Below are 14,166 nucleotides of genomic sequence, written 5' to 3'. Positions count from 1 at the left end.
GATATGCAGGATGTATTTTCATTGTTCATGACCCACAGGTTGAGAACCGCTTAGAGTTTCATATTCTTCAGTCCTCATCTCTCATATACCCTCTATAATGACTGGGCTCCTCTGTTGTTTGTTAACCCTCTCCAATTTACTTGCCTTATGTAGGGCGCGGCTATAGGGTTAAGCCTCAGACTGACCTGTTGGCAAAGCCACACATAAGTCCCAGCTTAGAGGGCACAGCCCTCTTAGCATAATTAACCTTGACCTTATGAAGCTCCCTAGATCCTATCTGGGTAACTAATGGGCTGTGGGAGGTGCAGCAAGTGCTGCCAAAACAAGTGAAACTCACAAGAATGTTGTAACTATTTTGACCACTACCTTGTTGTTCTCTGCCTATAAAATAAAGCTTCAGCTTGCTGGCTGGTTCTTTCTGTGTCCTCATCCAGGCATGGAAGATCCTCCCAGCCCCAGCTGCATTCTCTTTGTCTGTCTTTTCTAAATCCTTCACCACCCTCCCTCAGGTTTACCCTTGGCCGTCCTGGTGTGGCACAGCCTCACATTGGATTTACTGAGAACCCCATCACCACCACCACCACTACAACCTGTAACCACTCCATTCCTCCCCGCCTCCCTCTAGTGGTATGGAAGTGACATTCTCTATGTTGATTGTGGGGTTCTCCTAGATAGTCAACAGGAATACTTTGGAGCACTATAGTTTTACTTTTATGAATCTAGACATGAATTTATATTACTTACCTGCTAAGAAACATTTGGCTTCCTGAATTTGAGAATTGGTGTCTCTCAAGAATTCAGGAAAATACTCAACCATTGTTTGTCTGTTTATTATTGCCTATATAAATCCTTACTTTGTCCTCAATTTCTTTCAACCACTCTATAGTCTTCATTTCTTGGTCTGTCTGAGTTTCATTTTGGATGAGTTCTTCAAATGTTTCATCCAGTTCACTAATCCTTCCTTCAGCTTTGTCTAATATGCTGTTTACCCAGCCATTGAGTTTTAAATTTCAGGTATATTTTTTATTAATTCATGAGCCTCTATTTGGTTCTTTTTCAAATCTGCTTATATTTTTTTCTAGTCTATTGCTCATGTTTTGAAGTCTCTCTTTTTTCATTTCTTTAAACATATTAACTATATTACTATATATTGCATATCTGATAATCCTAATAGCTAAAGTCCTTGTAGATTTGATTATACGTTCTGGATTTTGTTCCAGGTTCATGTTTACATTTCCTTTATTTCTTACATATTTTGTGATTTAAAAAAAAAAATTTTATTGTAAGCTTGTATTGGAAATTCTTTGAAGACTGATTTGGTTACATTACTCCAAAAAAAAAAAAGATGTAAGCTTGTTTCTATGTCACTAGGGGGCACTATTAACATGGAACAACTTAAATTAAATTCCCTATTTAATGTTTTATACATCATAGGTAGGGTTTTCAAAATAAAATACAGGACACCCAGTTAAATTTTAGATTTAAAAAATGAATGATTTTAGTGCAATATTTAGGGCATATACTAAAAAATTATTCAAGTTTAACAGAGCATCCTTATTTTTACTTGCTAAATCTGGCAACCCTTCAGGAAGCTTAAATTGGGCTTCAAACCCACATAAGCACTTGCTCGAGGTTATGAAGCCTCAGGGGATATTTTCCCCCATTTTCCCAGGGCAGCAGCAGCAATGGCTTCTTTCTTCCTTCCTTCCTTCCTTTCTTTCTTTCTTTCTTTCTTTCTTTCTTTCTTTCTTTCTTTCTTTCTTTCTTCTTTCACTCTTTCCTTCTCTCTTTCTTTCTCTCTTTCCTTCTCTCTTTCTTTCTCTCTTTCTTTCTTTCTTTCTTTCTTTTTTTCTTTCTTTCTTTCTTTCAAGGGTTTCTTAAATATGATACCAAAAGCACAAGTAACAAAAGAAAAAAGGTAAATAAATTAAACTGCATCAAAATTTCAAAGTTTTAGGCTTCAAATGATATTACAAAGAAAGTGAAAATATAACGCATACATTGGGACAAAATATTTGCAGGCCATATATTTGATTAGGAGCTTATATCCAGAATACATTTTAAAAAAACAACACCTATAACTCAATAGTAAAAATAATAACCCAATTAAAAGATAAATGATTTGAATAGATATTTCACCAAAGAATACCTCATGAAAATATCCTCAATACCATTAACATTAAAGAAATGCAAATCAAAACCACAATGAGATACCACTTCACACCTACTAGGATGGCTGTAATAAAAAAACAACAACAGACTATAAAAAATGTTGATGAAGCTATGAAGAAATTAGAAATGTCCAGAATAGGCATATACACAGAGAGAGAAAGTTGATTAGTGGTGGCCTACAGCTGGGCAACCTGGGGTTGGTGGGAGGGGTGGAAGTCATGAGGGTGGATTGACCGCTGTTACAGGGTTTCTTTTTTGAATTATGAAAATGTTCTAAAATTAGATTGTGGTTTATGGTTGCACAGATCTACAAATAAACTGAAAACCATTGAATTGTACAGTTTAAGTAGGTAAATTGTATGGCATGTGAATTCTATAAGCTGTTAATAAAATATAAGACAAATATTCAAAACACATCACTCTCATTCTTTTACAACCTTCTACCACATTCTATCTCTGGAGGTTATTTACTGAGAGATAGTACCCAAGTGGCCCCAAAACATAGGATCAAATTGTGGACAATGTTAAAACAGCAAGGACTCTTTATCTCAAGTAATACCTTGTTTATTTCTTTACATCAATTAGCCAGATGGCAGTGAGTGATAATACTCTGTACTAATCCCTTAGGAGGACTAGTTTGCTTGCGGTTTAGACATAGACAATAATGATCTGCCCCATTATAAGAAATATAACAACGCCACAAAGAGCTTCATGACAAATAAAATGATTAGAATATGGTATACAAAGATCTAGACAGCATTCTGCTATATCCCATCAATAAACATTTGTGGAGTATTATAGAAAATGCAAAAATGAATTAGATCCTGTAAAAAAATCTTTTTTAAAAAAAGAAAATTAGAGGGGAAACAACATAAAAACTTAGAATTTGAAATATATATATATATATATATATATATATGAAAAGAATTAGATTCTGTTTCTGCCTACAGTCAAGACACAATCAAGAAAATAGAAACCGCCCTATCCAGCTTGGCTCAGTGGATAGAGCGTTGGCCTGTGGACTGAAAGGTCCGGTTCAATTCCGGTGGAGGGCACATGCCTGTGTTGCAGCCAGTCAATGATTCTCTCTCATCATTGATGTTTCTATCTCTCTCTCCCTCTCCTTTCCTCTCTGAAGTCAATATATATATAAAATAGCAACCAATTTAAATATTTAAAGCTAAAGGCATTTAATACACAGAAGTAGGTACTTAAAAACTTTTAAAAGAGCTTGAGAAGTAAAAGTCAGGGGAGCTGCCAACAGCTTTCAGATTCACTAAAACTGAATATGAAACTTCTTGCTGTCATGCAGAAGTCAGGAAGCTGTAACATACTGAAATCAATAATCACATTGCTCTGCATCCCTGGGGTGAAAGGCTGGCAGAGGAAATAGAAATTGCTGCACAAAGTTGTATCTTAAGTTCACGTGTCCACCACCACTGCTGGAGAAAGCCAAATGACTTCTCTCTTCTGCCTTCTACTTCACGCAATGTACATCTCATTGACAGCCTCTAAACTGTATTTGGAACCCTCTGGCAAGAGACTATGGAAAATGTAGTTTTCATTCATACAACCCCTGCAATGAAAGGAAGAATATGAAAGGTAATGGAAATAGTGCTAAGTACCAACAAATAATATATGACTCATTACTCTCAAGGGTAGTAAAGTAATTTCTGAGACTTACATAGTATGAGTTAGGGATTGTTTCTTAATGACAGGGGATGCAAGTCCCAGAAATTTAATCTTTCCCTCAGATAACTTGACATGTCTTGAATATTGGACTCCTAGGCACTTTACCAAGGTGGCAAGCCCTGAAGTTTGTTAGAAGTGTATCTTCCACCCTCTGACACATGTCTTAAGAAACATACTTGTGAATTCTTTGCACTTGGTCCAGTCATTATGTCAAGAATTTGTGACCTAACGGACCAATGTGAAGTCCCGTGGGATGGCAAGACTATAAAATTCACGTGGACTAAATTATGACAGAGAACTGGGGATTGGATATAGCCATGGGACAGGACTCCTGTGAACTACGTACTTTTCTGGGTAAAAGTAAGCTGTTTCTGGTGGTCTTTACTTATGACTATAGAACAGGAGTCAGAAAACTAGAGCTTGTAGGATGGCCATTTGTTTTGGAAATAGAGTGTTTTTTTGGAATCACAGCCATGGCCATTCATTTACTTATTGTCTATGGCTGCTTTCACATGATAACCACAAATTGAGTATTTGGAACAAAGACCTTAATGACCAGCCAAAATATTGCTCTCAAACTAAAGATAAATAGAAATTAAAAGTTTTACACTTATTTCTAAAATAAAACTATAGCCCCTTTATGAAAGTAAACACTAAAATGCATTTATACCAATTAAAAACAAATATTTTTCTTTGAGAATTGAAAGAATCAATACCTATTTAAGTGAAATTTTCCCTTTCAACCTTCTTATTCTAGTATAAAATAACCAGAGCTATTTATGTCGCTCAACTTCTGATTAAAAAAAAAAGCCTTAGAAAAATCTATGTGTACTCTTTATACTATCGAGCAAAGTAATTTACAATATTTGATTGACAATCCATTATTACATCTAATGAAGCACATTAAAAAAATAAACTCTTGGTTTGCCTGTTCCAAAAAAAGAAATCTACCCAAGTCATTTGGAATTCATTAGGAATCACTTGCTCAAGTGCCATTGAATGAAGAGATTGGCGTATAGTATAGACCAGTGATGACGAACCTATGACATGCGTGTCAGAGGTGACACGCGAACTCATTTTTTTTGGTTGATTTTTCTTTGTTAAATGGCATTTAAATATATAAAATAAATATCAAGAATATAAGTCTTGGTTTTACTATGGTTGCAAATATCAAAAAATTTCTATATGTGACACGGCACCAGAGGTAAGTTAGGGTTTTTCAAAATGCTGACATGCCGAGCTCAAAAGGTTCGCCATCACTGGTATAGACCCAGAGGTCTGTGTTTATTAAGTATATACTCTCTCTCTCTTGCTCCAAAATCTCATGGTGAGTGGGGAGAACACAATGGCGAATATTGATTCTCTGACCTTTTAATTTATACTGCCACTTGCAGAAGTTTTTCTTGTATTTTTGAATTCTCATTTTCCCGTAATAATTTGCAATTATATAATGCTTCATAGGATTAGTGAGTGTTTTCAAAAACAACTCATTTGATCACCATATCAATCCAGAAAGTATTTTCTTCCCACATTTCATAGATAAGGAGACTGAGGCACAGAAGAAGTCAGTAAACATCCAGCTTCACAGAGATAAGGACCAAAGAGAACACTCACCAAGCATCCACTATACTGTAGGCACCATCATAAGCCAGAGCCAGAACTCACACCTTGTAGACTCCAAGTCCAATGTTCTTACTATCACAATTTATTAATCCCCATCATAGAGAGTACTGGGGTTGGTACTGGTATTGGTAACTCTTAAACACATAAAAATATAACAAGCACTGAACCCAAACTGAGAATAAGATGACAGGAGGAGACAGGAAACACAACTATAAAACTTTAATGTCAATGCTGTTTATAGTTATTGAATGAATGGCATTAAGATATGCTTATATTACTGCATAAAGAATTAAGATGAACAGGAAGTACTTTTTAAGAATTTAGTTGTGACATTCTGAAATATCTAACCACAGGAATTTATAAAGTATCTATGGATAATTATTATTAAAGAGCAAACTTATCTTTTGAGGAATGATTCAAATACAGTACTGCTTAAAGTCAGTAGTTGTAGGAAATGTTTCCCTTCTAGTTCTATTTTTCTATGATACTATCTCTAGTTACAGGGTCTTCTACACCAACACACTTTAACATCCTATAAATCTGAAGGGAAAGAGTTGATAATATCAGATATGGATATGCCTCCTGAAGTATATGTGATCAAGCTCTCTGCAAATAAGAAGCAGTAATAGATATGTTTTTGCTTCTTACTAAGGCCTAATGCTATCAGATTCACCAGTGTTATTCACTTAATAATTTATCTGATAAACATTTATTATATACACCTCATGTATGAGATTTGTGAAGAATATAAAAAATTAGTAAAACTTTTTGCTATCTAATAGATTTTTTAAAATGTTTTTAATTGATTTTTTTTTAGAGAGAGGAAGGGATGGGGAGAGAGATAGAGAAGTATCAGGTGAGAGAGAGAAACATAGGTCGGCTGCTTCCTGCAGGCCAGGCTGCCTCTTGCAGGCCCCAGGCATGTGCCCTGACCAGGAATCAAACTGGTGACCTCTTGGTACATGGGATGATGCTCAACCAACTGAACAACACTGGCCAGGGATCTATCTAATAGATTTTGAGTGGCCTGGCTAAAAACCAATGAATTATTATTTTCATCAGCAAGGCTAGATAATATACATAGGAAACTAAGCAAGCATGTTTTTGCCATCTACGACAGAGGTCAGCAAACATTTTCTGTAAACAGCCAGATCGTAAATATTTTAGGCTTTGCAGGGCCACATGGTTTTTGTTGTGAATATTTTAGGCTTTGTAGGGTCATGTGCTCTTTGTTGCAGCTACTTAACTTTGTATCATTTGGCAAAAACAGCCATAGATAATACATAAATGTGTCACAAAATAATATTATTGATTTGCTAAAAGTCATTTAAAATGCAAAAACCACTCTTAGCTTATAGGCCATACAAAAATAGGTGGTAGACTATAACTTGTCAATCCTTGATTAATGAAATTATCATCTATGAAAGAAAATATATTATAGATGGCCATGACGGATTCAGGCAAGATATTAAAATATTAAAATAAATATAAAACAAAATGATAAATACTTAAAATATTTTCATACCAAGAGTTGGGAAGATGATACAGTGTTATATGGATGGATCAGAACTAGTTCTTCTTGGATGGGTAATTTCAGCAATTGGTAGAAAAGGAATATGAATGACTGCATACTAAAAGAGTTAAAACAAAGATTTAATACCTTTGTATTGTCACAGTTCTTTGCCTTATGTTGTCTAGAGGTTGAATTGCTTCCCATACAACTCTCTGTACTTGGCTCCTATTTTTGTTTTCTGTGTCTTAAATAATTGGCCTTGTGTATTAGTCAGGGTTTTTGGAAAACCAGAACAAATAGGATGGATTTATATATAAAACTAGAGGCCCAGGGCATGACATTCATGCACTGGGTGGGGGTGTTCCCCTCAGCCCGGCCTGCACAGTCCAGGAGCCTCGGGGGATGTCCGACTGATGGCTTAGGTCCACTCCCTGCTGGGCCTAAGTTGTCAGTCAGACATCCTTAGCGCTGCCGGCTTGTGGCTGAGTGGCACTCTCCCTGTGGGAGTGCACTGACCACCAGGGGACAGATCCTACGTTGAGCGTCTGCCCCCTGGTGGTCAGTGTGTGTCATAGCGACCGGCCATTCCACCGTTTGGTTGATTTGCATATTACCCTTTTATTATATAGGATAAGTATATGAGATTTATATGTATATAAACATATATAATGTGTGTATGCTATTTTTAAATAAGGAATTGGCTGATGCGATTATGGAAGCAGAGAAGTCCCTTGATCTAAAGTTGTCAAGCTGGAGAAAGCTCATGGTGAAGTTTTAGTCCATGTTTGAAGACCTGAGTGCCAGTGATAGAAGTCTTAGTCTGAGAGTAAGAGAAGACTAATGTCCGGGCTCAACAGTCAGGCAAGACAAGCAAATTCCTTCCTCTGCTTTATAAGGCCCTTCATCAGACTGATATGATACCCACCTGCATTGGGGAGGGCAATCTGCTTTATTCAGTCTCCTGATTCAAATGCTCATCTCATCCAGAAACACCACCATGGGCATGCCCAGAAATGTTTGATCAAATATCTGGGCATCTTGTGGCCCTGTCAAGTTGACACATCAAATTAACCATCACATCAGTATTTCCAAAAGTATGTGTCACTTGTGGATAGTATGATAGGAAATAAATAAATGATGTATTGTGAGAAAAGCTATCAGGTCTCTTAGTAAAGTCAATTTCTAGCCATCCAGGGCTTGGAATGCAGGGAAGATCTTCAAGTTCAAGCTGTGACTGGTCCTTGGGGTGGGAGCTGTAACTCACAGGCCTGGCTAGAGTTTCCAGAAATTCCCTGCACTGAACATCTCTTGTTTTCTGCCTCACATTCTTTTGCTCATTTTTTACTCCCATCTGCTGTAGCAAATAGTTTCCCCTGTTATTGCCTGACAGGATCTTGCTTCACTTGCATTAACTTCCATTTTTACCCTGAGGCTTCCAAGATAGGGGTGGGACTTCTGTCTGGACCTACCTGGCATTCAAGGAACTACATACTGGAAGTGTGAAGAAATTAATGCCCCATGGGACAGCTTTAGCTAGGACAGGAGCCAATGAGTTAAAACACTCCCCTCTTCCTTCCTTTAATGGGCAACTCTGAGGCTCCTTGTAAGGTCTTGGCAAGGTAACATACTTTTATTGGCTTTCTCTCCTTTATTCTTTTATTCAGGCTCTGCTTTGAGCATGGGAAGGGTACTCAGAGTGTCTTATTCAGCTTGGGCTAACATAAGAAAATATAATAGACTGAGTGATTTAAACAGCATAATTTATTTTCTTATAGTTCTGAAGTCCCAGATCAAAGTCTAGTAGGGTCAGTTCGTGGTGTGAGCTCTCTTCCTGGCTTAAGATGGTCACCTTCTTGCTGTGTCCTCACATGGCCTTTCCCAAATGCGTGTGCAGAGTGGGATTGGAGATTACTCGGGGTTTGTTCTTTTTACAAGGGCATTGATCCTTTCCCACTAGGGTCCCATCCTCATAACCTCATGTAACCCTAATTATGTCCCAAAGGCCCCATCAGCAGATACCAGTACTCTGGGGGTTAGGGCTTCAATATATGAATTTAAGGAGGACACAAATATTCAGTCTATAACACAGGACAAGACATTCACATTCCCCTTGGGAATCACTGCCTCATTTTTTTAAAAAATATATTTTATTGATTTTTTACAGAGAGGAAGGGAGAGAGATAGAGAGTTAGAAACATCGATGAGAGAGAAACATCGATCAGCTGCCTCCTGCACATCTCCTACTGGGGATGTGCCCACAACCCAGGTACATGCCCTTGACCGAAATCGAACCTGGGACCCTTCAGTCCACAAGCTGACGCTCTATCCACTGAGCCAAGCTGGTTTCGGCCACTGCCTCATTTTTGTTGGCACAACTATCCTGGCCTCAGAGGCCACACTCATCCTCTAGTGCTCTGGTCCAAGCCTGGGATCAGCAGTCATAATTAGTGAAAAAATCCCCTTTATTGACAATTTTTTAGGATCTGAGTGATACTGTTGTAGAGGACATGGGCTATAAAATAAGATTCCCATCCGGCTGGTGTGGCTTGGTGGTTGAGCGTCTATCTATGAACCCAGGAGGTCAGGGTTTGATTCCTGGTCAGGTTTCGATTCCTGGTCAGGGCACGTGCCCAGGTTGCAGCTCTATCCCCAGTGTGGGCCGTGCAGGAGGCAGCCAATCAGTGATTCTCTCTCATCATTGGTATTTCTACCTCTCACTCTCTTCCTCTCTAAAATCAATAAAAATATATATATTTCTTAATTTAAAAAGCAAGATTCCCTCTTAGTTCTCTGAGGTGTCCAATAGGAACTAATTTAGACTTGTAGCTCTGACGATTGATACCAGATTGCCCTAGATCAGAGATTCTGAACCTTGGATGCACAACAGAATCACAGAAACAGTGGAGGTGGTAAAGGAGGGGTGGTGGGGGGATTGAAAAATACCGATGTCTTAACCTACTTCCAGAGCTTAATTTGGTGGCTCTGGGGCAGGCATTGAAGCTGCAGTATTTTTTAAATTCTAATATGCAGCCTCAGAGGTACCGGTTACGGCCCTACATGAGCCTCTGCAAAATTGCCTGCAGTTCACTGTGAGTTTTTCATTTTGATAAACAGAGACTTACAAAAGGGACTTACTAAATAATCTTAACTAAAGGTTTAATGTGGGGCTGTATTTCCCAACAGGCCAAGCAGGAGTTAATTTGAAAAGCTTACTCAGGAGGTAACAAACACCATCATATTTTAAAACAAAACATGTACACCAGTGTTCAGAGCATTTTTCACAATAGCCAAAAGGTAGACACAAGTCTATCAGCAGATGAATAGCTAAACAGATTCTGGTGTCTATATACACACAATAGAATATTATTCAGCCTTACCAAAGAATAAAATACACATCCACAATATGGATGAACCACAAAAACATGTTAAGTGAAAGGCACCAGTTACAAAAGATCATATATTGTATGGTTCCACTTTTATGAGGTACCTAGAATAGGCAAATTCATAAAGACAGAAAGCAGATTAGAGATTACCAGGAACTGGGTGGGAGCGGGGAGTGGGAAGTTGGTATTTAATGGGTACAGTGTTTATGTTAGGGATGATGGAAAAATTCTGGAAATGGATGGTGGTGATGGTTGCACAACATTGCGAATATATGTCATGCCACTGAATTGTGCCCTTAAAAATGGTGACAATGGTCAACTTTATGTGATGTATATTTACCACAATAAAACAAAACAAAATCTCCTCTTTATCAGTGTGATGCTTCTGAATGAAGATTTAAGCTGCTCTGTAGTTGTGAGGGTAACCATACCACCAGTAGTAGATAGGTAGATTGGCAATGGTGAAAAAAAACTCCCATTTAACAAAGGTTTTTAGAATGTATCAGCAGCCTGAAGTCACTATAAGGTGATGTCTATAATGGACATTTTAAAGTTTTTTTCAATGCCAGTAAGCAGGTTCAAGCCTTTTAAAGGAAAACTAAGGCTTTCTCTGTTTAAAATTTATTTCTCTGGAAAATTTGGAATAAAAATTTATTCTTGACAATAAAATAATGATGATATCATAAACTTACTTTGGTATCATAACTATAGATTTTTTTAGATGTAAAAAGTAGTTCTCAGTTTTAAAGGTTATCAACCTATGGTTAGCATAATGTTGGAGTATGTGCTTTAAAGGATGGAGATTATTATGCTCTGGGGATTTCTGACTCAGGCTATCATCTGCCATAAGGAGTATAAAAAAGGATTTGTTCAAACTGAAGAAAATCGCATAAGTAGTTCTTTTAGTAGCAGTAAGCAGTACATGTAGTAAGATAATTCTAGGGCAAAAGAATTTCCTGTAGATTAACTGTCATCAGCTTCCTTTTTCCTCCTGTCAACTTATCCAAAATCTTAACTCCTTTCAAATTTGGATAATGCCTCTCTTTCTGTGCTTGCTATTAACCTCATTAATCACTTGCTCATGCCTCCATCTCTCTCTTTCCCCACCCCCTCTCTACCTTTCTGCCACTCTCTCAAAAAATCTTTTTCCATGATAACACTTTCTCAAAAATTATTTTGAATGTACATGAGAAAAAAAATAGCTCATGATTTCAACGTTTTCTTTGCAGACAGCTCTTCAGTTACAGATCAGTGGTATAAGGCAGTGGAATATATGTAAACAATTGGGACATTGGAACATTCTTCCCCAGGCTGTTTACTAAATTCTCCCTGAAGACCAGATTTTATGCTATGTAAAAATTTTAGAGTTAAATGAATGAATAAAGAGAAGAGACAGAAATGGTCTAAAACATTCAGGTTTATAATGACTTTTACAGAATATCTTGGAGTCCTGCTGTCCTCCGGTGATGGAATTTCCTTCCACATTTCTCTCCCACATCAAGGTAGTTTGCCTCAGTTAAGTGGCTTGTGTTATTGACAGTCCTTTTTTTTTAAAAAAAAAATATTTTATCGATTTTTTTACAGAGAGGAAGGGAGAGCGATAGAGAGTTTGAAACATCGATGAGAGAGAAACATCGATCAGCTGTCTCCTGCACAACCCCTCCTGGGGATGTGCCCGCAACCAAGGTACATGCCCTTGACCAGAATCGAACCTGGGACCCTTCAGTCTGCAGGCTGACGCTCTATCCACTGAGCCAAACTGGCCAGGGCGACAGTCTCTCTATTCAGAAAGAAATTTCCTGATCCTAAAATGCTTGCTTTGTCCAAATCAGGGGCCTCTTTTCCCTAATTTTTGACCCTTTGCCTACCAATCGTGGCACCACTGTTTGTGTATGGGGGTGGAGCCTGCACCCTGCATTTTTGATTTGCACCCTGTATTTAGTCCTTATCTTCTGACTTGACTGAGGACTTCTAGGAGCTTCCCTTTCTTTCCCTACTTGGTTTGGGCCTTGAAGAATCTTCACCCAAATATATGAGGAGGTGTTTTCCCACTGGCCAGAGTTAAACATCAGAATGAGTTTTCACCTAGAAGCAGTGCCATCCAAAGAGGTGTGTCTGATAGTCATAATGAGTATAGGTGTATGGTTGAGCCACACCATGGCTTCCCAATTATCCATTTGTTGGTTCAACGTATATTTATTTATTCATCAGGTGACTGCTATATGCAAGCACCATCTTACAGGCTAGGGTTTAAAACCAATAACAATTGCTGTTTATGGAACTCATATTCTAGTCAAGACAGTTAAAAATAAAGATAAACAAGTAAAATTTATAATGGTGATGAGAGCCAAGAGAGAAAAAATAAAGGAGAAAAGGAATAGATGGGTGAGAGAAAGAGAGAGATGGTATACCAGTAATATTAAAATAGTGAGAGAAGACCTGTCTGAGGAGGTAGCATCTGAATAAAGATCTGAAGGAAGAGAAAGAGCAAGTCTTGTATATATCTGAGGGTTCAGCAAGTGTGGAAGGATCTACCTGAAGTAGTTGTGAATGTGTGTTCCAGGAAGAGTAAGAGGACCAGTGAGGCTGAAGTGGAATAAGAAAATGACAGAGCATCAGGGGATGCGGACAGAGAAGTGCAGGTGGGCCAAATCCTGTGATTCTTTGTAGAACACTGCAAAACTTCGGTTCTTCTCCAAGTGACATGGAAAACTACAGACAGATAATTGTTAAGCAAGCAGACAATTGTCATGCCTTGGCTCCCCCCCCCTTTTAGTTTTTGTTTTTAAATAGCCCCCCACCCAGATCTGTTCTAGCCCTCTGCCTCTATTTGTAGGTCAGTGGTTTAACACTCAACATGCATTTTCCTCCAAACACTATACAAAATCATTTGTTTCTCAAGCACGTCCATAAAGGCATACTACAACATTTTGAGCAATAACATGAACTGTAGAGTCAAGCAGACCTGACTAGTTTTAGTATAAAAATGAGCAAATGTTATAAATCCTAGAGTATTGTATGGCTCAGAATAAGGCTCAGTAGATGAGCTTTGTTTATCTGTGGCCTACCGCCAAAGGAAATATACTCTCACAGCTTTTCCCCTACAGTCCCGACCATGAAATAAACACATAGCCCTCTTGAGGATTTCTAGTTTTAAACAGTTGGCATCAATGGAAAAACAGAAAGTATGTGGGACGTTTTTAAAAACTTTTATTCACCATCCTCTTAGACCCTGAAGTGGAAAACCAGTATAACATATTGACACCAGTGGTGAAAGGGAAGAGGAGGCGAAATGAAAGAGAAGAAAAAGAAGGAAGGAAACATTTGTTTTTTAAAAAACTTATTTTATTTTTTAAAAATATATTTTTATTTATTTCAGAGAGGAAGGGAGAGGGAGAGAGAGAGATAGAAACATCAATGATGAGAGAGACTCATTGACCCGCTGCCTCTTGCACATTTCCCACTGGGGATCGAGTCCACAACCTGAGTCCTGACTGGGAATTGAATCGTGACCTCCTCATTCATAGGTCGATGCTCAACCACTGACCCACACCTGCCAGGCAGGAAGGAAACATTTATTGAGCACATACTCAATGCCAGGAGCTGTGCTAGGTACTTCTAAGTATAACACCAGTTAATCGTCTGTTGTAAGGGCATCTCTGTTGTAGACAGAGAACATCATGGCTCTGAGTTGATGAATCTTGCCTAAGTTCATGCAATTCGTAAGTGGTGGAACTGGTATTTAAAGCTAACTCTGACTTCTTGTCTGTAATATTTTAATAT

The sequence above is a fragment of the Myotis daubentonii genome, chromosome 6 (assembly GCF_963259705.1).
Source record: "Myotis daubentonii chromosome 6, mMyoDau2.1, whole genome shotgun sequence".
Taxonomy (NCBI): Eukaryota; Metazoa; Chordata; class Mammalia; order Chiroptera; family Vespertilionidae; genus Myotis; species Myotis daubentonii.
This window is presented reverse-complemented; position numbering follows the sequence as displayed.